At 42.7% G+C, this 26,961-nt stretch overlaps 1 protein-coding gene across 1 annotated transcript in view; it reads right to left on the bottom strand.

The window, feature by feature from the left end:
* Positions 1–15,857, bottom strand: part of PDS5B (PDS5 cohesin associated factor B) — a 109,787-nt gene extending 93,930 nt beyond the window's left edge. Inside the window, exon 1 of the mRNA XM_057410421.1 lies at positions 15,715–15,857. The gene's annotated coding sequence lies outside the window, so the exon portion shown is untranslated. The remainder of the gene's footprint in view (positions 1–15,714) is intronic.
* Positions 15,858–26,961: the final 11,104 nt, after the last annotated feature.

The following is a 26,961-nucleotide window of genomic DNA, read 5'->3' as shown; positions in this document are numbered from 1 at the left end:
TTTTTAAAAGTGTAACTATTTGTTTTATAAAGTAGAAAAGAGTGTAGGCTGACAAAATATGATGGTAGCTGAAAAGACATCTGCAATATATTTGTCAGCCAAATACTAGAGAAAACATCCCACCTCATTGCTTGCTAGGTGGTCATATTATGCAAGCATACTACATACTAGCAGACTTTGGTCTCTTCAGGAACCTGCTTAGGAAGGTTCATTGGGATACAGCCCTAGAGGGCAGAGGGGCCCAAGACTGCTGGTTGATATCCGAGTATCACCTGCTACAAGCTCAGGAGTGTTGCATCCCAACCAGAAGGAAGTGCAGCAGGAGGGCCAGGAGACCTCCTTGGGTGGATAAAGAGCTCCTGAGAAAAATTCAATTGAAAAAAGAGGCTTATAATAAGTGGAAGCAAGGACACGTGGCATGGGAAGAGTACACGGATGTTGTCCAAGAAGCTAGGGACCAGGTTAGGAAAGCTAAGGCTCAGTTAGAATTAAACTCATCTAGAGATATTAAAGATAACAGGAAGAGATTCTACAGGTACATAGCAAATAAAAAACAGACTAGGGAGAATGTAGGCCCCCTCAGGAAGCTCTCGGGAGAACTGACTACACAGGATTTGGTGTTCTGAATGACAGAACCTCACAGGCTGAGGTTCTGAATGACTTCTTTGCCTCGATCTTCACTGGCAAAGGCTCTGACCAAACCACCCAAGTCTTGGAAGGCAGACACAGGGACTGTGAGAATGAAGACCTTGGGCCCACTGTAGGAGAGGAACTGGTTCGAGACCATCTTAAAAATCAGAATGTGCACAAGTCCATGGGACCTGATGAGATCCATCCGCGGGTCCTGAAGGAGCTGGCGAATGAAGTTGCTAAGCCACTGGCCATCATATTTGAGAAATCATGGCAGTCAGGTGAAATTCCCGACGACTGGAAAAAGGGAAAGATAACCCCCATTTTCAAGAAGAGGAAAATGGAGGACCTGGGGAATTACAGACCAGTCAGTCTCACCTCCGTGCCTGGCAAAATCTTGGAGCAGATTCTCCTGGATGGCATGCTAAGGCACATGAAAATCAACAAGGTGCTTGGTGACAGCCAGCATGGCTTCACTAAGGCGAAATCCTGCCTGACCAATCTGATGGCCTTCTAGGATGGGGCTACAGAACTGATGGACAGGGGTAGAGCAGTTGATGTCATCTACCTGGACTTGTGCAAAGCATTCAACACTGTCCCACACAACATCCAGGTCTCTAAATTGGAGAGACATCAATTTGATGGACGGACCACTCTGTGGATAAAGAACTGGCTGGATGGCAGCACACAAAGAGTTGTCGTCAGTGGCTCAATGTCCAGCTGGAGACCAGTAACGAGTGGTGTCCCTCAGGGATAGGTGTTGGGACCGGTCTTGTTCAACATCTTTGTCGCTGACATGGACAGTGGGATTGAGTGCGCCCTCAGCAAGTTTGCCAATGACACCAAGCTGTGTGGTTCAGTTGATACCCTGGAGGGAAGGAATGCCATCCAGAGGGACCTCGACACACTTGTGAGGTGGGCTGATGCCAACCTCATGAAGTTTAACCATGCCAAGTGCAAGGTCCTACACCTGGGTCGGAGAAATCCCAGGCACAGCTACAGGTTGGGCAGAGAAGAGATTCAGAGCAGCCCTGCAGAGAAGGACTTAGGGGTGTTGGTTGATGAGAAAATGAACATGAGCCAGCAGTGTGCGCTTGCAGCCCAGAAAGCCAACCATATCCTGGGCTGCATCAAAAGGAACATGACCAGCAGGTCGAGGGAGGTGATCCTGCCCCTCTACTCTGCTCTCGTGAGACCTCACCTGGAGTATTGTGTGCAGTTCTGCTGTCCTCAACATAAAAAGGACATGGAACTGTTGGAACAAGTCCAGAGAAGGGCCACGAGGATGATCAGGGGACTGGAGCACCTCCCGTATGAAGACAGGCTGAGAAAGTTGGGGCTGTTCAGCCTGCAGAAGAGAAGGCTATGTGGAGACCTCATAGCAGCCTTCCAGTATCAGAAGGGGGCCTATAGGGATGCTGGAGAGGGACTCTTCATTAGAGACTGTAGTGACAGGACAAGGGGTAACGGGTTAAAACTTAAACAGGGGAAGTTTAGATTGGATATAAGAAGGAAATTCTTTCCTGTTAGGGTGGTGAGGCACTGGAATGGGTTGCCCAGGGAGGTTGTGAATGCTCCAACCCTGGCAGTGCTCAAGACCAGGTTGGACGAGGACTTGGGTGATATGATTTAGCGCAAGGTGTCCCTGCCCACGGCAGGGGGGTTGGAACTAGATGATCTTAAGGTCCTTTCCAACCCTAACGATTCTATGATTCTACATAAAAGCTTAAAAAAGGGAAGCACATAAGCAGACTATGCCCAGACCTCAGTGTTTAACACTGAATGCAAACAATGTGAAATAACAGAGTTTTCAATATTGAAAAAAAAAAAAAAAAAAGTACAGCAAGTCATTCAAAGGGGCTTGCACTTCAGTTTGGTTGGACAGGAGCATGAGAGTTTTCACCTAATTCACTTACTAAACATTTCCAGTCCTGTACCAAGTAATTTATTTTCTTCTAGAAAAACACAATTCCTTAAAGAAATGGAAAAAGAATGCATGGAAGGAGCTGCAGAGATGCAGGATGTCATTATACTCACAAAATCAGAATTGAAGCATTGTATGTACCGCTTGAATGTAGAGGATTTTGTGAAAAGGTAACACTTTTCCAGTCAGGAGGAAGAGCAGGGAGAAAGATAGGTGTAGAGAACACACATAAGTTTCATTAAGTCTGAGAAAAAGACATTAAATTTTTTATAATGACCTCACATATTGAAGGTCAATAACAAACACTATGAAATTCAGCTATATTACAGAAGCTGCAAATATGTCTTGGTAAGATTTCTTGGTAGTCTCCATTAAAAAAAAATAATAAAAAGAGGTTTGAAAAACTTTAGATACTTTTACATCCTATGTAAAGGACCTACAGTTGAGTGTTATTAATTCAGTCACATCCGAGAATAAATCCAAGATGAAGTAAACTTAATGTATCACAAATCAGACAGAGCTGTCTAAAAAGATGCTAGTTTCCCTGTTCTCTAGAGCACAAAATATTAAGCTAGGGAAAGAGTACTCTCTAATGTAAAAGTATAATAGCATAGTTTTTGCCCCAAAGAAAATTTTACCAAAGCTTCTGAAAAGCCTCATGGTATACATATTCTCAACACTCTTTCATTTTAATAGTAAAGCCTACAAAAACTGTCTTTATTATGTCCATGCCTTGACAGCCTGTACTTCAGGATGATTTCAATAGGATTTGGGAAAGAATGCAGTCACCAAAAAAAAAATCTAGGGTCTACAATAAGGGCATGGTCTAAACAAGACTAAAATGAAAGGGCACATATTGACCTAACTCAGGAAATTAGACCTCTCCCATCCTTCTTGCTAATGTTGCAACTGCAATAAAACAAAAAAGTTAAATCAGTTGCTCATATAGAAGATTCAAACTAGTCAGTACTAAACTGAAATGCAGGTATTTTGTGTGAAGGCACACTACTTTGAAATAGTACTGACAAGATTTGAGAATAAGGCATGGTAATTATTAAAAATGACACTCATGGAGAATTATGCAAAACTGTAAACCTCACAAATGCCCATTCACCAATGGCGGACTTCATGAAGATTCATTTCATTTATTACCTCACCTTGACATATTCACCAGTCTTCTTTAGAGGATGCCTTTGAGATGCCCTGCCTTTCTGGTGGTGATGGGAAATGTGACATACTGCTGTTAAAAATACATTTGTCAAGTGATACACTTGTAATCTTGTCTATAACACCAGAAAAACAAAGAGTGTAACTCAGTGAAGTATCAGTTGAGACCGTAAGCATAAACATTCTGGACATTCTTCAGCATTTCACAGACCAAAACCAACAAACCAACAGGACATGGACCAGTGGCAAGTTAATTCTGCTTCCAGCCCACCACATGAAACTGTCACACACCAATGTTATCCATGCAGGTGGCTTTCAGAAGGGTAACATATGTTCACAACATTCTATCTGTACATTTGAGCTATATAACACTGAGGAGAAGGGAAATTTGTCCCCATGGGCCCCCTCATTAACTATTATTGCACCTGGGAATACTGTTCTCAGTGCTAAATTTGGAATAAAAACCCCTTCTTCTATCAAGAAAGCCACATGCACATACTTGGAAGACCAAAACTATTACCTTAGTCATACCCAGTCATGATCCTCTAGCCTACACACACAACAAAATTTAAGTTTCACAAACAACATCGCATAAGTTTGTAATCCTACAGATTCTGATTCTGCCAACATTCAAAGACAATGAATGTTTACATTAAATTGACACATGCAATGCACAAATAAAGTCACTGTTTTGAAAGGCACAAATTGAAAGCAGAAATGATTTGGAGTTGTATACAATTCCAGCATGGTGGTCACAGGCAATGTCCATGCCAAAGGAACAAAACTGAGCTTTAAGCTGTTTGTCCCTTTGACTGGGGCGCAAGGAAATTTTTGATAGTACTAAGTAAATTCAAATGACCCCTTAGGAAAAAGTTGCAAGTAGTAATCAAAGCCCTCAAGACAGGAAAGTTGTACCACAAAGACAGAACTGAAGCCAAACGGCCACTGTAAACAAATTTTAAAAGAGAAAAAAAATTGCACTTCAATAGTTAAAACCAAGAGAGAAGGGTTTGGGGGTGTCAGAGGGGGGGAAGTATTGCTACATAGTAATGATTAGGCATCAAAAAAATATTGCAATACCCTAAAAAGTCAGCTGAATATCCATTTTCAAAGAAACAGCAGGTAAATGTAATTCCTGCAGCAACGGGTACATTCAATCAGAATTTTCAGTGCCTGTATTTATGAGTTTCACATTTTCAAATCAAAGCAACTGCACAAATACTACCTGAGAATTCAGGAACTAGTATGGCATGCAAAGCTTTTTAAAGCTATCTAAAAACTAAAGTGAAGTACATTTCAATTTGAAAAATTTAAATCAATTTTTAAAATTAAAGTGTAGTACAAGAAAATAAAGGCACCACTGTCATTAATAATGCAGAGCAAAAAAGTAGTATGGCCACTACAGCTGCACTACTTTGATATCAATAGTATTTGAAGAGTTTAGAAAAAAAACTGTGTGCTAAAGTAAAAATTTTAAATACTGGCATAAATGTAACTTCAAAGGTTACATTTGGGACAATTTATGTTTGATCATACTGCGATAAAACAATCTGCAGTTTTCTTGCATCAAAAAGCATTTATTATGTAAGCAATTAATTGGAAATCTTGGATGGATGCAGAAAGAGATCAGACTGTCATCCAGTAAAACACTGAAATAAAAGATTAGAAAAATGTTTCTGTATAAAGACTGCATTTGAACGCCCAAACAAGAATATATGCTACAAGTCTGAAAGCAAATCAACTGTTAAGAAGAATGAAAAATGGAGCTGAAGGTGGGTCCCACGCCTGGGTCCAGGCATAGAAAATCACCACACTGGTCCTATGTAACATTAATTCTAGATAAGGTACTTAAAACAAACAAACAAACAAAACCTCACAAAGCCGAAATCTCAATATCTAACACAGATTTTAAAGTACTGGCAAGAACTTCCTTAGAATACTATGTATGGCTACCAGCACCTATCATCAAGGTAATTTAAATTGGACAAAGCACCCCTGAAGTCTACTACATCAAGGGGACACATCTACAGAGGTGACAAGAGCCAGTCAGAAGGGTAAGTGAAGAGAGGCAGAAATCACTATAAAAACCAGAAATACTGGAAGATCCTACCCAAAGGAAACAAGCCACCATAAGACATAAGCTCATGGACAAACAGAATCATTGAACGGTTTGTGTTGGAAGAAGCCTTTAAAATCATCTAGCTCCAACCCCCTGCTCACAAAAAGCAAAACTGACATTTAGAGGAAGACTTCTATTTTTTAAAATAAAGTTTTTTTAACAAGTTTCTGAAGCAAAATATCCAAATAGAATATGGCACAACTCAGTATACAAGAGATCAGTACCTTGCTGTTGTAGGCTACATGTATAGTTATGTGAAAAAGCAGACCTTTCACTTTACAAAATACTTTTTATCAGAATCACTAGAAAATGACAGATCTTTTTAACAGTACCAGTCTAAGAAGAACTAACAACAGCCTAGGTATAAATTTTAACAATATCACTCATCTACAGCCCTAATTTGGGCACAGCCCTCTTTCAGCAGGAAAGCTACTTTAAGATTTAGAAAGGCAAAAATTATTTGTTTCCTTACTCCAGCAGTTCGAAAGGAATGGGAAGAAGGAGGCAGGAATTATTATTTTCCATTACAATAACTATTTTCAAAAAAGCATAACAAAGTCCTTGGAAGTCCAGATATTTTGTATTACTAATTTTAGAAGGCTAACATCTGTAGTATTCATCCATACACATGCAAGAATGGCATGGAAGCCATGGGCAAAATAATGAGAACATGACAGTAAGTAGAATATAACTACAATGGATAAACATTAGGTACAAATCAAGTTTAATCACTGTATTGTCCCTTGGGAGAAAACAATACTTGTTATTATTTTAGTATACACCTCTGCAAAAAATGCCTTATCGAGCCTTAACATGAAAGCTTATTGAGTTTTGGTTTGGTTTGATTTGATTTGGCGAGGAAGGGGAGAGGTTTCTTGTAAGAATTAAAACAAAAGAACTCCAAACATGAAGAATATGCGCATGCTACCACAGAAGCAAATGAGCATTTCGTAAAACTTCACAGATGGACAGTCAGCATAAAGTTGCTTTAGTAACAAGGCAGAATTTGTACATGTAAGTGAGCCACCTTTCCATTCCCAACTTTTTTTTTTTTGCTAAAGATCAAAACACAACACATTTACATCTTACAATTAAATGCATCCCACTAAAGAAAACATGTATTGCCCTGCAAAGTCAGATGTTATGCTAAGCAACACTGCATCCACTCCTAATAAATATGACTTATAAACAAACATTCCTCTTATGACTGCATATAGAAACCTTAGTACCAAAACCACGTTCTGTTGGATGTTTTACAAACAGAAGTTGGCTACCCAGATGGCTTGTACCAGGGTAGCTTTTTTCCCCATCTAACTAGAAGATTTTTATTCACTTTTCTCAGAACTCTAAGTGACAGAAAACCATAGACTGTGAAAATGATTGTGGCCCTGGGACACAGGAAGAACCCATAATTGTGATTACAAAGCACAGATTAAATGAAAACTTACTACAAGGTGAACTAGGTGCATTTGTGGTAGGTTTTTAAGACCACAGGACTAGAATAAACTTCAAGCAACAGAGTGTAGTCATCTGCTAACATACATGAACCTAACACTGAAGCTGAAGACTCTTAATGTTTCAGTCTGCAAAGTCTTACCTTTGACATGTATCTCTACACACAACCAACATGGAAGCTCTCTTTGCCAATAAACCATTTACTCCTGTAACAACTCCTAATACAGTTACTCATCCCGTATAATTACCTTAGCCTTGTGGGGTTGTGTTTTCGCAGAATGGCTGAGGAGAACCTCTGAACATCACTTGGTCTAACCCACTTGCTCACAAAGGGCTGCCTAAAGCTGGTTGCTGAGGACTACCATCTAGATGGCTTTTGAGCATCTCCAGGATGGAAACTCCACAACTTCCCAGGGCAACTTGTAACAGTGCTTGGCCATTGTTACATTGAAAATGTGTTGCCTGATGTTCAGAGGGAATCTCCTCTTTTAGTTTGTGCCTATGGCCTCTGGTCCTGTCACTGAGGACCACTGAAGAGAGACAGACTCCATCTTCTTTGTGCCCTCCTTTCAGAAATTTGCATACGTTGAGACATTTTAATCCTGGCTTGGTTACAAACAGGAGTGTTTGCACTATTACCGCTAAACCAACCTTCCTCATAAGAAATTTTCAAACTCTGTGGTTTGTTTTCACTTTGTAAATTAATGCTTTCTATTTAGTTATCCTTCAGTTGCAGCTTATCACTTACATTAGGACACACGAAGATGAAATGAAGCTGTATCAGAGAACGTTCAGATTGGATATTAGGAAAAGGGTCTTCACTGAGAGGGTATTCAGTCATTGGAACAGGCTCCCCAGGGAGCCAGGGATCCCCAGGGAGCCAGGGATCCCCAGGGAGCCAGGGATCCCCAGGGAGCATACCACCAAGTTGTCAGAGTTCAAGGAACATCTGGATGACCTCTTAGCCATATGGTTTAGTTTTAGGTTGTCCTGTGAGAAACAGGGAGTTGGACTCTGTGATCCTTATGGGTCCCTTCCAACTTGGGATATTCTATGACATACTCATTGCACAGTGGCAGACAAACTGTGTGCATTGGTGTATAGGTTACACTTTCACTAAAGGCTCAGATCTGTGCTGATACGTATTAAGGACACACACCTCATTCCTTACAATAACCCAATACCACCCCACCCCCAAGAAGGACAAAAATCTACCCAGGAGAAAAAAAAAAAAAAAAGGATCAAAACAACAACAACAAAAAAAAAACAACAAACTACACATTCCCCACAGGATTATGGCCCATAAATAGAAACAGTTAGGACATAAGTAACACCTATAGGAGATAACAGTAAAAACACACAGCAGAAACTAATCTTTCCTCACTGTTAACAGGATGGATTTTGCAGCTGAAAGGTTCAAGCATTAAAGCATTAACAGACACAGCTGCTTGTGCTTGTATAATGTAAGTATACAATCAAGACACAACAGTTTAGAGACCTTATACATATTACTTAATCTGCATCCAGTCAGCTCTTGTAACTTACAGGTTGCCCTCTCTTGATTCCCATGAAGTTAAAAGGTTAGCATAGCCAAACCTGACCAATGAACACCTCTGGTAAATCCTGCTGACAACTGAATCCACCACTAATCCACCTGTCTGCTCAGAGCCAGATGTTGCTGCTTCTTTAGCAGAAAAAGCTGGAATTGTCCACACCTCAGCTAGATTCTCAGCTCAAGAGAAGTCTATCTTAATTAAGTCTTTAAGACAGAAAGCTCAGCTTAGCATGGAAACAGCTGAGGTATGGACACACTTCTAACTCCCCTGCAGAGATTAACAAACTGCATCAGACAAATAGAGTAGAAAGTTTAGGGGAAAGCCAGTCAACCGAAAGCAAAGTTGAAGGTATGAACAAACCACAAACTCCACACACAACAGTTAGGAACCTCAAGGAAGTAGGATTTACTTGGACAATGAAGGACTGGAATCAGAAGCCTGAAAAGGTATGAGGACTAACTAGACAGTGATGTCACTCTCTAGAGAAAGAGAGACCGACCAGAGCAGCAAGATCAGCTACGGGTGGCAGAACTCATTCCTTCCCAGGCTTGCAGTGCAACATGCAACCATCATGTTACACAGATCTTCTACCAGTAACAAGCACTTACAAGAATTCACTGAAAAGCTCTTGTATCTCATTGCACTTACTTCTGGTTAAAAGCTTACTGCTACTAATAGCATTCCATCAATTTAATTAGTAGTAGCTACACAGAGCTGAAGGTTACGACCTAATGACTGTATGGATGTGCTCCTGTGAGTCAATTTGTTTACTAAGATTGCTTAAAAACAAAGAGCAAAAGTATGGAAAGAGTTGCAAAATCAGTTAGTATAAGTCAGGAAGCATCAGAATTAAGATTCCTTATGCAATATTAAAGAGAATATGCACAAAGGAGATTATTTGCCTGATTGTTCACTACCTTTTTCCATGCCACAGGACTTTCTCATTCAAAGCAAAGAAGCTACTCAACTTTTCTCCTGTAATTTAACATGTCTCCCTTATTACACCCTATTTAAACCATGATCTGAAGAGACTTAATTTTCTACAGGCCTTCTGTACAGGACTCACCACTGTAACACACTAGTGTGCCATAAAAATTAATTTGTTTCACAACACTGTCACAAAAGTTTTCATAAAAAATAGCTATTCTTCCCATATTACAGATGAGTAACCTGAATTACAGAATGAAATTTAAGAACTACCCATCAATTTTGTCTGCACAGTTGAAGAAATTTAGGGCACAACTTCAAAAGTACACCATGTTATCCAGGGCTGTGTCCAAAAACTGACCCATGCAGAAGTAGTCATGGTCTACAGTCTGCCTCCCAGGACATAAACACACTACTAAAAAGCTCTTGAGGAAAGTTTGGTTGAAACAGACTTATCTAGGATCACAAAAAACTGACAGAAAAGAATTGAAGTATTCCAAAGTGATGTTCAATCATTCAAACCACTAGATATGCTTTCCCTTCCCACAGTTCCCTGTCAATTCATTTCACATTTCCCAGCTTTTGGAAAATATGTCAGTCAACTTTGATACACAGCTCTAATTCCTAAATACAGCCAGTTGAAAACAATTATATATAAATCATAACTAAATACTAGCATAACATGTATTTATGAGGACAGGAATTAATTAAAGCAGTTTCCTATTTTTAAAAAGAAATTACATTTTGAATATTGTTTATGGCATTTTTGTATGTAATATAGAAGATTAAGGGGGCAATGACCCATTAAGAAATAAAAAGCTACTCTAAACATGCTCATATATAACACTGTACAAACAACCTGATGGAGAGATTACCACCAGAAACACTTGTAACTTGGGAAGACTTTCAAAATACTTCCAAGTTCTCAAAGTACACATATACCACTCTTTAAAATTAGCACAGAGTATTTCTTTCCAAAAAATGCGCGTGTATTAAAATCCCTGTTCTTAATTCCTTCAGTTACAGAAATGCTTCCAAGAACTACAGACTGCACAATCTAAGCTGGGCAAATGGAAGATAAACGCTCCCTCAAAAATCTTCAAAAGAGTTTATCACCGGGCTTATCAGTTCTTTCTTCCATTTCCGAAAACCGGGAAAGTAAAACGTTACAGCCTTATTCTAACTAGTTCATACTTTCAAGAAGAAAAAAACCCCAATGCAAACGTTATTATGAATTGCGTCTGCAGTTTGTCTCCTTTAACTTTTGAAAAGCACTGGGTGTCATGTGGAATGCCCACAGACACTGTGCCATACAAAAGTTTTCACAAACTAATGGCACAAAAAGCTGTAGCTTCTGCCATACGTTTTGTTTCCATGTACAGGAAATCATAATGAAGTACACACAATGCTTCATGCTGACAGTATCACACCTAACGGTGAACTGCCCGCAGCCTCTGTACACTTCCCCGAAGAAAACACTTTCAGATTTTAAGTAGGTAGATGCACAGGCGGGAAGGAAATCCCAAAATACAAGCAAAGTTTTCCATGAAGTAACTTCTGCTCACTTCTTATAAATGACAACAATCCATCTCAATTCTTATTTGTTAAGAACAGAAACCCAACACATGCAAAAGATTTCCTGGAAATCTGATTGTCTTCATTGAAACTCTACATCCAGGTAACGAAGCAGCACTAACAGAAATGAACAGTCAGACTCAAGGTGGGGGGAAAGATTACATACAAAAATTTTTGATGTACTTTTTTAAGACTTCCTTGTCAACAGTATGTTCACACTCAGGGTGGATAACTAGATTTTTTAATTTTTTTTCTTTTTTTTTAAACAGGGACTTTTCTCCCCCCTCCTCTCCTTTCTAAGACTTTCAGAATTCTGATTCTTGATCTTGAACTACAATGTGGATACACTGGGGATGTCTCAGAGAGAACCAGAGGCTGCTTTGATAGAAGTCGTGGACAACTAATGGCTCTACATGTACAAAAGGTGGAAAGCCTCACTCAGCAGTTACTTTCTAAGTGATTAAGTTTTAGCTCTTTCTAGTCCTGTTTAGAAGAGCTAGGAAATGTAGTTTAGGTGAATATAGAACAGAAGCAATTAAGACAATAATTTTTTGACTGCTAACTTCATGTCTTTTTTGACCATTAAAAAGAATGCAAGTGAAGCATCTCATTTCAGCAGCAGAAGCATCCACCAGGGTTTCTAATTAAGTCAGAGAAAAAGTACACACAGTTAGTATTGTCTGGAATCGACCTTTAAAGAACAGGGTCTAAATTAGAAAACCCCAGATGGGGTCCTGATCCCTGGTTATGGTACTACCATATAAATGGTGACAGACACAAGATGATTAGTACAAACATGCCCATCTGTTCCCAATGAGGTATGGCGCTTCTCTCAATTATTATTTCTTGAAGCATATTAATACCAAAGTTGTCATGAGCTGAAATAACAGAGCTAAGATCAGGCAGTATAACCCAGCAGAATAATGCGGAATGTTTTCTGAATGCGTGGGATGGGAAGTGAAAGAGTAAATTCTACAGATGGGGACAAAGTACTGGAGGTCTTAATCCTCAGAACCTGCTCCAAGAACTTCTTCACACTTTGGGAAAGGTTGAAAGGCAGTACATGAAGTGACAGACAGTAACAACTTTTAAAAAGAGTGAAGGCGTTAACATTTTGATTCTTAGAAACAAAGTTAAAATATTAGTTGTATTTCATGGAATTGTTTCAAGTCAGATGTGTTACAGTAAATATTCATATTAACAGCATTTTTATTGTGGAATCCAAAGTGTTCCAAAGACTTTTTGAAATAAACCACTAACTTCCCAAAATTTATTATTTTCAGTCATACACTGCACTTCTCATGTAATTAAACATCTGAATTAAGCAGGGGAGAGGGGGGGAAGTTTAAGTTTTCTACAAGACTACATTCAACTCAGAAGGTCACTAATGGAAGAGCAGTATGTATGTCATTTACATACATGCACAGTCTTAACTTTAAGGTGTTCAACCTCTAAGAGCAAGATATTATTGTTTTTAAAGCATGTATTTTGCAATTGTTTAAAAGCCTGCACACGATTCCTTCCAGGGTCCATCAATGCTGTTCAAATAGTTCAAAGGGTCTACAAATCTGATAAATCAACACAACACTTTATCACTAAAGATTATCACACTAACACATCCTTTAAAAAAAGTTTTCTCAGTTTTCCACTACCAGCTAGTTTCAAAACTGACTGAAAGCCTCTGATATTCTCTCAGTCTTCCCAAGGATTATTTCAGGTTGCAGTATTCATGTTTTGTGCTATGAGAAAAAATACCATTACTGCAGATACTTGTTAAAAGGAGTATGATACTGACAAGTGGTATCTTTACCACATGCCAGAACTACTTTTAAGTTCTTAATAAAGGAACTTGTCTGAAGGTAAGGGTGAAGACTAGGTCAAGAAAGAGGAAGGTATTTCAGCTAAGTAGTATTAAGGGAAAGAGATGTTAAAATGAAACTGGTAGGGAAAAATAATGAGTTGCAGTATCCCATTTTCCTCCATTTCTTGGTTTGCATGCTTTTAGTGTTCTGCTTCACATTTTCTTATTCACTGCTCCCATGAAAATCCTCCTTGTGCAACAAGTAGCATTTATCACTTGTCCAAACTCAGGCTTAAGATAAAACATTTACTCAAAAAACTTCAAATGAAAAATCCCATACTAAAAGACTCCTACAAATACCCATATAACCTCTTACTCTTCTGTATGATATGAACTGTGTGACTGAAGAAAGGCAGAGAGGAAAAAAATCATAACCTGAGAGCCTGGTAGAGAGCAATATATCCCAAAAGAAAATGCATCTCTTTTGATCTACAGGAGGTAACAGAGTCTCCTGTTCTACAACCAAAAATGGATAATGCCTGAGGTCATGCGATATTTCATTACTATGCTTTTCCAAATGCTAGCAATGACTGTTTGGCTTTATATTTTTAATTACAGCTTAATAATGACTTAGCTGACTTGCTCAGTTCAAGCACACAAGTATGCTTGCTAGGTACAATCAAAACCCAACATTCATACGGCACATGAGAAAGAAAAAACAGCATACAAGCATTACACACATTATGATTTTCCATTCTCATTTGATTTATTTAGCTGTTTCATCAAAAACTGAACTACAGCTTATCCAGTCTGTATAGTAACTAGCAAAGGGAATGCAAGAGGCACAGAACCAAACACCACTGTGTGAGAATTACAAAATAAACCCATACAAAACACCACACACAACTGCACACCCCCACACCTCACAGCAATTAAGTACTACCTTGCTTCAAACAGACACAAGACGTCATGCAAGTACTGAAGTACTAAATACTTTCCCCAGTAGTGCAGGCTTTCAAATGCCTGTGATGAAGAGACACACACCTCAGTTAAACTACCTTACCTGATTGTCTCTATCAGTTTTCTTTTAGGGTGGTCTGAGCACAGCATACATGCAGATGTTTCACATCTTTTTTGAGGCATTACTTGACACAAGTAAATATAATACTAAAGGTATAGCTACATTATGTACAAGACACACCAAGCTAAATTTCTATCATACGAAAACTGAACAGTTCCACTAGCTTGGAAGGGGAAAAAACCTGAAGGAATGCATGTCATCTTACCCCCTTCCCAAAATGTGATTTGACACCCACTTTCAACTATAAAGCCACTCAAATTTTCAACGCTCCTATTCCATCCCCAGCAAAGAGAAATCAGTTACAGCCAAAGAACCTACCCTGCCAGTACAAAACAAAGACCAGCACGAGAATACTTCAGCAGTTGTGTTAAACGGGAAAACAGAACGCCTAACAAAATAATCACCGCTCTCGGCAAGCGACAGTGCAGAGAGCAAACATTAAAGTCAGAATAAGACTTGCACGACAGAACCCAGCTCTGCCGGAGCTGCTCTGCTGCAGTTTAGCGTTCCGGGATTGCTCACAGTCATTAATTGTTGATTTGTTTTGAGGAGCAGATAGTGATTTATTTGCAGCGGGATGAAGTTACAGACCTAGACTCCTGACCAGAGTCTCTCAACGTAAACAATACATAACCTATAAATTAACCATTCTCCATCTGGCAATTCAGATGTAAAATTCATAGTTTTTCATATACCAGGAGGCAGCAAACACACACACACACCGTTTCCTTTCCGAGCGCTAACAGAGCCTGATGCAAAGTGGGAGGGAAAAAAAGAAAGGAGAGAGGAAAAAAAAAAAAAAGCCACCATGAAAGGAACGGGCTCACACAAGTAGGGACCTACCGAACCGAGGTTCTCAGCGGCCGCCAGCTCCCCCCGGCTGAGGATCGCTGCTAAGTGCAGGGCGGAGAGACCGAACCGGGGAGTAGGGGGGGGGGGGGGGGTGTCCCCTCGGCGATCCCCGGCGAAGCCCGAGCGGGGAACAGGCCGGGTGCAGCGGACGGTGGGGGGGCACCGGCGGGGGCCGCGATCGCTCACCACAACGGACAAGCACCCTCCCCCCGCCCTTCCCGAGGAGCCACCGCCGCTGAGCGCGCGACACCGCCCGGCGGGCCACCTGGGGGGGGTGAGGGGAGAGGGGGTGACCCCCCGGCCCCCGCGGCGCACCCCAGCCAAGGTCACCCCCCCGCAGGGCCCCGCCGCGACCGGGGCGAGGGGGGTGCAAAGAGGGGGAGCGGCAAATTTAATTTGTGACGCCGGCCACGGGGAAGGGGGGAGGGGAGCAGCGCCGCGAGGAGATGGGGAGGGAAGGGGGTGCTCCGCAACGGGCCAAGGGGAGGTCTGCCTCCTCCCTGCTCCCTGTCCTCCTAGATCGCCGGCCGCGGAGCTCGGTCCGAGCGGGCGCCCCCGCCCCAGAGAAAGGAAAATGGAGAGGAGCCAAGGTGGGGGTAACGGCAACCAAAGTGCCGGGTTCCTTACCCCGCCGCAACCGCCTCTCCTCGCTGGTCCCAGGCGGGTCCGCTCCGCGCTGCCGCTGCTCCGGGCTCGGAGAGGAGCTGCCGCCGTAGCCGCAGCCAATCGCCTCTAACCCCCTCCCCTTCCGCAGCTCGCCCCGGTCCCCCTGTCGGCTTCAAAATGGCGCCAACTTGTCTCTGGCTGCTCCAATGGAACCGCCGGGGGAAGCGAGCCGGGCCAGAGCGGGACAGCAGCGCCCCCTACCGACCCTCGCAGCCGCCACTGCGCGGGCACTGGTCAAGTTAGCGGTCACAGGGCCCGCAGCCACCGCTGCCCTCAGCGGCGGACCTCTGCGCCCTGGGCCGCCGGACAGCCCGGCTGTCTGCGCAGCCACCACGGGAGCTGCAGAACGCCGCTACTGGGCGATGCAGCGGGGCGGAGAAGAGGGTGTAAAAGTCATGACCCCTCCCTAAGCGTGCTTGCGCCTCGGGTCCCGGTCCAGCTCTCGCCTGCTAGCCGGGGGCTACGGCTACACCTGCCACCCCGAAAGACTGCCGGCCGCTGCACAGCGCCGTACGGATCCTTGCCAAAAGACAGGACCTGAGTTTAGGACCGCGGCTGCAGGGTTTGCAGGGCGGCAAAGCACCTCGCCCCACGCACAGCCTGCAGCCCGGGCCGGAGGAAGGGCCCAGCAGCCCCTCGGCCGATGAGCTGCGATCCGTTACCCGCTCCTGTGCACGGTGCAAAGCAGCGAAACAAGTATTTTCCAAAACCAACGCGAATTATTAACGGATTATTGTAAAATGGAGAGGAATAAAGTTGCTTAAATGCAGAGAAACAGCAAAAAAAAAGTAGCAGAAATAGCTCGTCAACCCCTTTGGTTTTGCTTCAGCTCACGCAAGTTTCAGGGGCGCCCTGACAGGAAAGCGCAGGCAGAGAAGTGATGTAACTTCTCAGGGCTGCAGATGAAATGCTGCATTTATGAATGACACATCAGGAGTGCGTGGAAGTGCTTAGAGTATTATGCTCCAGAAAAAAAAAAACAAACAAACATAAATAGTACTTAGCAGTTCTGAAATACATTCGGGGCTTTGCTTAGCGTGAGGAACATGCTTCAACTGCATGTTAGCTAAGACATTGTATCTAGTGCTTTCAATCTTCTATTACTTGCAGCAAGGATATACTTTTTTTTGACGCAGGTTGAACAATTTCCCCTCAATATCCCTCACTGTCAGCTGGGCTTACAAAGACACCACATCTTGCGCTGGGGAACACACCTGCTTCCTACGGAGCACTAGCACCTGTGTGCCAGGATACTTACAAACCAGGAGGAAAGTTAAACATAGCTACCGCAATTGCAAACCCAGGTGTATAGCTGTCAAAGTAACTAGCGTGCTGACATGTTGCGGACCCGAATGTTCTGCCCGTTCTGCCGAGGGAGTAGGTCACTGCAACGCTCCTGGCTCCCGCGGTGAACGCTTCGAGGAGCGGGGAACGGTGCTGTATAACGGAGGCCTCCCCGCAGATACGCTCTGCCCTTCATTTCCTGCCTATACCAAGACTCCTTAATACTTCACAGATGGATATTCGAAGGTAACTCTTCTCCCTTTTCAACCCGTCCCGGTCTCCCCTGCCGCGCGGTACAAGACAGGCGCTCGGCTGCCGCAGTAGCGTGCGCGGCCCTCAGGAGGGAGCCCGTCGGACACCGCGGCTCCCGCCGGCCGCTCTCTAACCTTCGCCCCGGTGCCGGTTCCCGCCAAGGAAGGCAGGCGGGAGGCGGCCTGCGGCGCCCCGGCCCCGCCCCAGCGACAGCTGCGTGCAGCCGATGGGGCGGTTGTGCCGTGAGGAGGTGCCGTCAGGCCGGGCCCGGCGCGGGGCTGTGGGCGACAGGAGGCAGCATGGAGCTGTCGTTCGGCGGCGAAATGTGCTGGCCACCCGGCCAGCCTCTGAAGAGTTCCTTGAATGCTCGTTTGGAGGCTTCGCTGACCGTGCTGCGCAAGAGGCCCCTCAGAAAATAACTTGTGAGTGTTAAGAACTCGGCCTACAGGAGGGAGTAGCAAGTACCCGACCCCTTTTCGGTGTCCTAAAAGAAAAAAGCCGCACCGTGCAATCTGTGCAAGTGCTGGCTGTGCTCCCGAGGGCAGGCTCCGGCTATCCACAAGAACTGTCACATCCCCATAGGTCACTGATGACTGTAAGCAGACTCGTTTTTACTACATCTGCCACCTCCTGAAAGCCAGGATTAAACATATATGTATGTAACAGAAACTGTGTGCTTAAGAAAGATTCAACATGTTTGCACAAAATTTTGCTTACAATATGACATACAGAGAAAGCCAATGACACAGAACTTCAGACTCCTTGCCTTTAGAATCCATTTGTGGACCTGTTGTCCACTAACTCATCTAATCCCTTTTTGAACCTGCTGGCACTGCGTATATTCTAGCCTACTTAAGCAGCAGATTATAGAAGCCAACTACCCACTGTGTCAAGAACCCTATTTCTTCACCTTAAACAGGTGATTTGTAAAATCTGATCATATGCTGTTCAGCCTTGTCTTTCCACAACCAGAATCCAAACCCTTTTAGTCCCTACTTTGTTAGACTGCTGATCTCTCCCCTTTGGTCATTTTAGGTATCTTTCTCAATATCTTCTTCAAATTTGTGTCCTTGCAGACCAGGACTTCACACAGTAAGCAAGATAGGAATACGCTGCTGAGACTTCCCACAGATCCGCAAACTGCTTTCTCTCTTGGTCTTGGTTCTCTTCCTGATGATGTCTTACATCTCTATGGTTCAGTGGGGTTTTTTTGGTTGCTGCTGTAGTTTGGGCTAAGGATTTCTGAGAGCTGAAAACAGTGACTTCCAGATTGTGAATTTAAACTCCCATTACTGACAGATAATCCTATAATTTACCTTACAGTGATCTAATTCAAGCCTATCTGCCTTCTTTTTACCCATTCACTTTTGTGAGACCTTCTGGAGTTCTTTCTACCAGCACAGCATTTGATTACCCAAAAGAGTCTGGCACCACCTAAGTATCACAGTGTGCAGCCCCTTTTCCAGGTCTTTGATGAAGATCAAGGATATTTCAAACCAGAACAAACCAATATTCTAACTAGCAATCATGCCTCTATTTAAATAAGAGCCCTAAGATACACTTCACAGGACTGAACAGACAGGGACCTCGGGAAGAAAGCTGGCATGTGAGAAGGACATAAACTTTCAAACAACCCCAGCATCCCACTGAGGTTGTAAGGAAGCTGGATCCTAGAATGACTCCGTGGTGTAGCAATCCCTACTGATTCACTACACTGAAATAAAAAAATTGCCTAAAAAAATCCTACAGTCCCTGGCAGAACAAGGGAAGGAATAGTTTGGAGGGAGCAAAACCTTTTTTTCATTCCTAGGATAAGAAGATATTTCAGCTTAACCACATTGTAAATCTCTGTCCTGGCTAGCAAGCTCAGTCCACCCACAGAAGTGTGAACTAACACGAGGAAGAAAGAAGAGACTATACACCAGAGAACAAGAACGCCTGCTTTTGACAGCAGTAAGTTGTGAATTTTTCTATTGATTTCCCTACCTACAGATTAACATTATGTGAATTAAGAGTCACTGTTGATCAAATATTTCCATACAGTCATCACCAGAGTGATACAGGGCCAGCACAAATGAAGTATTTTAATGGAAGCCAACTGCCAGGGGTTTTAATTTGAATGCAAACTGCAAGTTACATTTCTAACATTACATGAGTTACCCAGGAGAATTAAGAAACTACTTAACTGATTCCTGAAGTAGCTTTTATTTCCTTTTATAGATGGTTTGGGAAAAATAAAGGCACAGCAGAAAAGTAAACACTGAAAAAGTTTGAGAAATAGAAGGGTGAAATATTTTTTCCACCACGCTTATCTTCCCTTGCTTAATATACAGGTCTGTGAAAAAGATACTTTTGTTTCCAGTATAGGTATAAGCACCTTTCCCTTCTGTTTGTTTCTATTATGACTCTTGAACAATTGCAGCAAAAATATTTATAAACATAGAATGGTTGGGTGGGAAGAGACCTTAAAAATCACCTAGTTTCAATCCCTCTGCCATGGGCAGGGACACTTTCCACTAGACTTGGTTTGCTCAAAGCCACATCCAACCTGGCCTTGAACACTTCCAAGGGTGGGGCAGCCACAACTTCTCTGGGCCACCTGTTTCAGCATCTCACCACCCTCATAATAAAGAATTTCTTCCTAATACCTAATCTAAATCTCCCCTCTGTCAGTTTAAAGCCATCCCCCCTCTTGTCACTACATGCCCTTATAAAAAGTCCCTCTCCAGCTTCCTTGTAGGCCACCTTTAGGTACAGGAAGCTGTCTCTAAGGTCTTCTTTTCTCTAGGCTGAAGAAGCCCAACTTCCTCAGCCTGTCTTCATAGGAGAGGTGCTCCAGCCTGTTTACTAGAAAAACAATTCAAATAAAATACATGTAATTTATATAGTGAGTTCTTCACACCAAATGGGTTTTTGCCCTGTAGGAGGGAGAGTTAGTGCCTATATAGACCTTTGACTTGCAGGTGTGGTGATTTGTCTCAGAGAAAGAAAAAAATACTTCATTTATTTGTGTTGGCTCTTCAGGTAAATGGCTGATATTATTATGAACATGAGTTAACCATTCAACTAATTTTAGTATCTTACATGTCTCTTAAATAATTTGCAAGGAAGCCACACAGAAACAGTGACTTAAGATAACTGGAATTTTTAGACTCTTACTGTCTCTGTCAGTGCTGTTTCCAATACCATCTCCTTGTAAACATGAACAGCAGTGATGCTCAGAAGCTACTAGCTTTAAACACATGTGCAGTATTTATTCTGAAGTTTAATAAGTACCGCTTTAATCTTGGTGCTAAGAATACTTTACCAAAAATACCTATCAGCTTGTGGTTGTTTTCTAACAAAAAGACAAGAGTCATTAAGCACTATATATTTCACCAAAAATAAATTCCCAAAACTCCCAATAAACTGAAGATTATATTACGTTACTTTCCAGGGTGAGGACTGTAGGAAACCTTTTATTCCACCTACTTATCCACTCTCTTCATGAAATAGTTAACAGCTACAGTGGGACACTAGTAAGATTAAATGACCTACTGAAGTAAGTCTTTCTATTAGAACACAAACTATTACCCCCTCCCAAAATTTGCCATCTCAAGTCAGTTACAGATGTATTTTCATCTCTGACTTCTCTTCTTCAGATAGGATCTTAAAGAGGTCAGTGCCTTTTTGGAGTCATATATAGGAAGAGAGCAATAAAATGTTTCATGTTACAGACAGAGCAGTAAAATGTTTCATGTTACAGTAGCCACAGGAGCAAAAAACATCATTCAGATTGTTAAATTTCTGAATCAGGATCTGTCTCTTTCCTACAGTCAGGAAGTGAAGTTCATTTCGCTATCAACTAGTGCATCCTTTATACTCTAAACAAATCTAACTATCTTGCTGTCTGAATAGGAGTAAGCTAGAGACCATTAATACGCAAACCTTTAAGGCTGCTAATACCAGTTTGTGGTTGGCTGTTTTGTGTGGTTCATTGTTTTTTTCCATTCTAGTGTGGTTAACAGCTGCTTTGTTGGTAAATGTCATGGAATCTTCTTGCTGACTACTCCAGCTATTTACACAGTGTATTCCTACAGCTTAACACTAAAGTACCCTACCTATGGCAGGTATCATCTAAAAAGCCACAGTAGTCAGTGTTCTTCCCTTGGTGCTTTTCTGACAGGTACAACAGTAGTGAATTAATATCTGGGGAGTCTGTACCAGCAGTCTTTCTTTCCCTGTCGATTAGCTCAGTTTGTCAGTGAATTAAATTAGTGTCTCCTCTGAGTTACCTTTAATTGATTTAAATGCTCTCCTTCCTTAACTGAGATGTAGGACAGGAGGTGGGAGAAGAGAGTACAATAACCTAAATATTCTTAAACAATGCTGGTAGTTTAACAAAATGGGAAAAATATTTAAGAACTTCTTATCGTAACTTGGAAAAAAGGAAATATAACCCCCATTTTCAAGAAGGGGAAAATGGATGACCCAGGGAATTACAGACCAGTCAGTCTCAACTCTGTGCCTGGCAAAATCTTGGAGCAGATTCTCCTGGAAGGCATGCTAAGGCACATGAAAAACAACAAGGGGCCTGGTGATAGTCAGCATGGCTTCATTAAGGGGAAACCCTGCCTGACCAATCTGGTGGTGTTCTATGATGGGGCTACGGAACTGATGGACAGGGGTAGAGCAGTTGATGTCATCTACCTGGACTTGTGCAAAGCGTTCGACACTGTCCCACACGACATCCAGGTCTCTAAATTGGAGAGACATCAATTTGATAGGTGGACCACTCAGGGGATACAGAACTGGCTGGATGGCTGCACGCAGAGTTGTGGTCAATGGCTCAGTGTCCAGCTGGAGACCAGCAATGAGTGGTGTCCCTCAGGGATAGGTGTTGGGACCGGTCTTGTTCAACATCTTTGTCACTGACATGGAAGTGGGATTTAGTGCGCCCTCAGCAAGTTTGCCGATGACACCAAGCTGTGTGGTTCGATTGATACGCTGGAGGGAAGGAATGCCATCCAGAGGGACCTCGACACACTTGTAAGGTGGACTGATGCCAACCTCATGAAGTTTAACCATGCCAAGTGCAAGGTCCTACACCTGGGTCGGAGCAATCCCAGGCACAGCTACAGGTTGGGCAGAAAAGAGATTCAGAGCAGCCCTGCGGAGAAGGACTTGGGGGTGCTGGTTGATGAGAAAATGAACATGAGCCGGCTTCAGTGTGCGCTTGCAGCCCAGAAAGCCAACCGTATCCTGGGCTGCATCAAAAGGAGCATGACCAGCAGGAGCATTTGAAACTTAAACAGGGGAAGTTTAGATTGGATATAAGGAGGAAATTCTTTCCTGTTAGGGTGGTGAGGCACTGGAATAGGTTGCCCAGGGAGGTTGTGAATGTTCCATCCTTGGCAGTGTTCAAGACCAGGTTGGACAAAGCCTTGGGTGGCATGGCTTAGTGTGAGGTATCCCTGACCATGGCGGGGGGGTTGGAACCAGATAATTTTAAGGTCCTTTCCAACCCTAACTATTCTATGATTCTAAGTTGTACCTCAAAGGTGAGCATCTCAATTGTTAAACTTCAAATATTCAAATAAAACTAATTTCAGGTAACAACTGAGTAGTTAAAATTACAAATATTCCACAAAGGGTAGGGATGTCAACACTGCCATAACTAAGCGTGCTGCACTGAACTTTTGTAATACATATAATCTCTCTTTCCCTCTCACTTAAACAGTAATTAGTATATTAAGCATTAAATACTTAAACATAATGTGCTGTATAAAATGCTGAGCATTTTTAAGTTGCTTTATCTGATGCTCTTTTTCTTCTTAACACTTTGTTTTTACCATTTCACTGTCTGTTCTCTATCTAAAGCTAGTTATTTTATCATCTCATTGAATTTAAGTCTATTGACGCTTTACACTCAGTGTACTCGATTTTTATGTATATACGAGCTGCTATTTAGATAGTCTTGCTGACTAAGCACTGCCTGGACACTATATACACTATCTGGTTCCCCCAACGATGTTTCTGATGGAACTTCCTTTATCATCTAGTGCAGCCTGAGGATTCTGGGGGAATTGTTTGCAGACTTGTCTCTAGTAATTACAACATCTTCCCATATGGCATCTGTAACAGCTGAAGTAGTACCATCAGGGAAAGTGTATTTGATTACCCTCAGTGAGATTAAAAAGAATGACATTAGGGTATTGTCAGCTGTAACATGTGTGTTATTTAATTACCTGGGTGAATTCCCAAAATGAAATGCATCTGAGACAATTACTGGTTACACAACACGAAACACTTGAGAGCTTTGATCTTCCAATACTACCTTCAAAAAGTCCACTTGTAGCACACTCTTCCTCTCTCCAAATGGTTATCTTCAATGTTTCTTGATTTATCATGTGTAGGGAAACACATAATTATTATTTCAGAAGAAAATATTTTGTTCCTTAGGATTAAATATTCAATAGTATTACTATTGGAAAAGAATTCTCCAAGAAGTCAGGAATTGTGGTTGCAGAATAATTTTAATATTAAAATTAAGGACTAGCCTTATTATCTTCAGATAATCTCATGAAAAATGGTAGAAGAAAAAGCAGTGTAGCCCTTTGTATTTCAGAAAATACTTGTGTTAGAAATATTCCACCAACCTGCAATAATAGTCTCTTTCGTGTATTTTGTGTCTCTGTGTTTTTCTTAGTAGCAATGGTCAGGTTTTATGCCATTTCCTACTCTCCCTCCTGAAAGAACTCCTTACAGCAGAAATGATCAGTTCCGTCTGAATTATATTTTACTTCAAAATAGCTTTAGAATTTTACTGTAGATTCCACAATATGGTACAAAATGCAGGCCCCAAAGCCACAGCAAGGCCGTACCTGAACACAGGGCTGCTCCTGTCTTCCAGAATTCACGCACTGTTTTGCCATTGACCACGAAGGTACAAGGCTATGCCACGCTTATTCCTTCAGAAGCTGCACACTGATTCCCCAGATCTGGTTGTGATCCAGGCAATGTCCTCATAACTTCTGCAGCATTATTATGTGCAAATCAATACAAAAAAGTATTTGACTATTTCACACTACAATTGTAGCATTCATACAATGCACATTTCAGTAGCTTTTACATTGGAATAGTGCTAATCTTAGAGCAGAGTAAATGGGAAGAATCAGGAGATTCACGTCCAAAGCTCACTTCTGATCAAATTAAATTGCTACTAAAGGTGCATAGCTTCTAATGGAGCAAAGCTATCATCCAGCACAGGACAGGAGGCTGCTTTGGTCACAGAGGTAATTGGAAGGAATGCCAGGCATGGATTTTTAACAATCACTGTTTTCTTTTTGCCACTTATAGCAAATAAACAATTTTCAGAGATTTTATAAATTATATAGACTCTCAAATATTCATAATTTATCCAGGTTATCTGAAAGCATCAATGTTGCAGGCATTTAGAATGGGCACATCACTTACAGAAGTTGTTGTGTGCACTGTTACAAGACTGTTTCTTAGGAAAAATGTGGTTTGCTTTGCATAATGTCGTGAGATTTGAAAAAAGAATACAGTCACATAATGGAAAAAAAAAAACACAACACACCCTATTTCTGCTGCAAGGAAAATTGAAAGTTCATGTAAGTACAACATGCATGTAGGAAACCTTGGCACTGTTTACACTGGGGGCAGTCCTCATTGAAACTTCATAGAATAGTTAGGGTTGGAAAGGACCTTAAGATCATCAAGTTCCAACCCTCCTGCCATGGTGAGGGACACCTCACACTAAACCATATCACCCAAGGCTTCACCCAACCTGGTCTTGAACACTGCCAGGGATGGAACATTCACAACCTCCCTGGGCAACCTATTCCAGTGCCTCACCACCCTAACAGAAAAGAATTTCCTCCTTATATCCAATCTAAACTTCCCCTGTTTAAGTTTCAACCCGTTACCCCTTGTCCTATCACTACAGTCCCTAATGAAGAGTCCCTCCACAGCATCCCTATAGGCCCCCTTCAGATACTGGAAGGCTGCTATGAGGTCTCCACGCAGCCTTCTCTTCTCCAGGCAGAACAGCCCCAACTTTCTCAGCCTGTCTTCATACGGGAGGTGCTCCAGTCCCCTGATCATCCTCGTGGCCCTCCTCTGGACTTATTCCAACACTTCCATGTCCTTTTTATGTTGAGGACACCAGAACTGCACACAATACTCCAGGTGAGGTCTCACGAGAGCAGAGTAGAGGAGCAGGATCACCTCCTTCAACCTGCTGGTCACGCTCCTTTTGATGCAGCCCAGGATACACTTGGCTTTCTGGGCTGCAAGCGCACACTGAAGCCGGCTCATGTTCATTTTCTCATCAACCAACACCCCCAAGTCCTTCTCTGCAGGGCTGCTCTGAATCTCTTTTCTGCCCAACCTGTAGCTGTGCCTGGGATTTCTCCGACCCAGGTGTAGGACCTTGCACTTGGCATGGTTAAACTTCATGAGGTTGGCATCAGCCCACCTCACAAGTGTGTCAAGGTCCTCTGGATGGCATTCCTTCCCTCCAGGGTATCAACTGAACCACACAGCTTGGTGTCATCAGCAAACTTGCTGAGGGTGCACTCAATCCCACTTCCATGTCAGAGACAAAGATGTTAAACAAGACCAGTCCCCACACCTATCCCTGAGGGACACCGCTCGTTACTGGTCTCCAGCTGGACATTGAGCCATTGACCACAACTCTCTGCATGCAGCCATCCAGCCAGTTCTTTATCCACTGAATGGTCCACCTATCAAATTGATGTCTCTCCAATTTAGAGACAAGGATGTCATGCGGGACAGTGTTGAATGCTTTGCACAAGTCCAGGTAGATGATGTCAACTGTCCATCAGTTCCTGTCCATCAGTTCTGTAGCCCCATCACAGAAGGCCACCAGGTTGGTCAGGCAGGATTTCCTCTTAGTGAAGCCATGCTGGCTGTCACCAGCCACCTTCCTGATTTTTGTAATGTTAATAAAATCTTTCTTTGTTGCTCTTAGACAAAAATGAGATTATCACTTTAAGCAAAGTAAACGTTCTGATCGCTAAAACTCTGTAGAAGTATTTTCTCCTCAACACAGTGGTCAGAGTAAGTTAATCTAGTACACAGACACACGCAACCCATTACAGTTAAGTGTTGTCCGTTGAGGCCATATCCAAAAGAACATGTTTTATCCGAATTAACGTGGCCAGGCCTAATGTCTGGGCAAAATACGCCTGTGAGGTTTATTTCATTAATGAAAACCAACCATCAGACAGTTTTAGGAAGGCAGGCGATACCACAGACACCAGCATCAAAACGCGGTGTGGGCACAGCACTAGGCCCCGGCAGGAGAGCCGAGAGGCACAGAGGGGAAATGGCTGCTCCCTGGCGCTTCTGCCCCGTGTCTTCAGCGGCCGAGACTCAGAGCAAACCTCCAGATGTTCCAGAACGAAGCTGAGGAATCAAGCATCGCCGATCAGCGTAGCACACCGCAAGGCAAACAGCAGCCCCCGTCGCTGGGAAATGACGGAAGCGGCTCCTGCCCCCCAAAAGGCTGCACGCTGAGAAAACCGCTCCCGAAATAGCTTGAAACAGCCTAAACCCCACTCCTCTGATCGGCGAGCGCGGGACCTGCGGAACAATAAACAGCGCAGCCCCGGCAGGGGATGCCGGTACTTGCAGTCTGCGGCCCGC

Source organism: Pezoporus wallicus, unplaced genomic scaffold (genome assembly GCF_028554395.1).
Source record: "Pezoporus wallicus isolate ANWC-B61680 ecotype Strahan unplaced genomic scaffold, APGP_CSIRO_Pwel_v1 contig_1876, whole genome shotgun sequence".
Taxonomy (NCBI): Eukaryota; Metazoa; Chordata; class Aves; order Psittaciformes; family Psittacidae; genus Pezoporus; species Pezoporus wallicus.
Note: the sequence above shows the minus strand (reverse complement) of the source record. Positions and strands in the feature narration are given on the sequence as shown.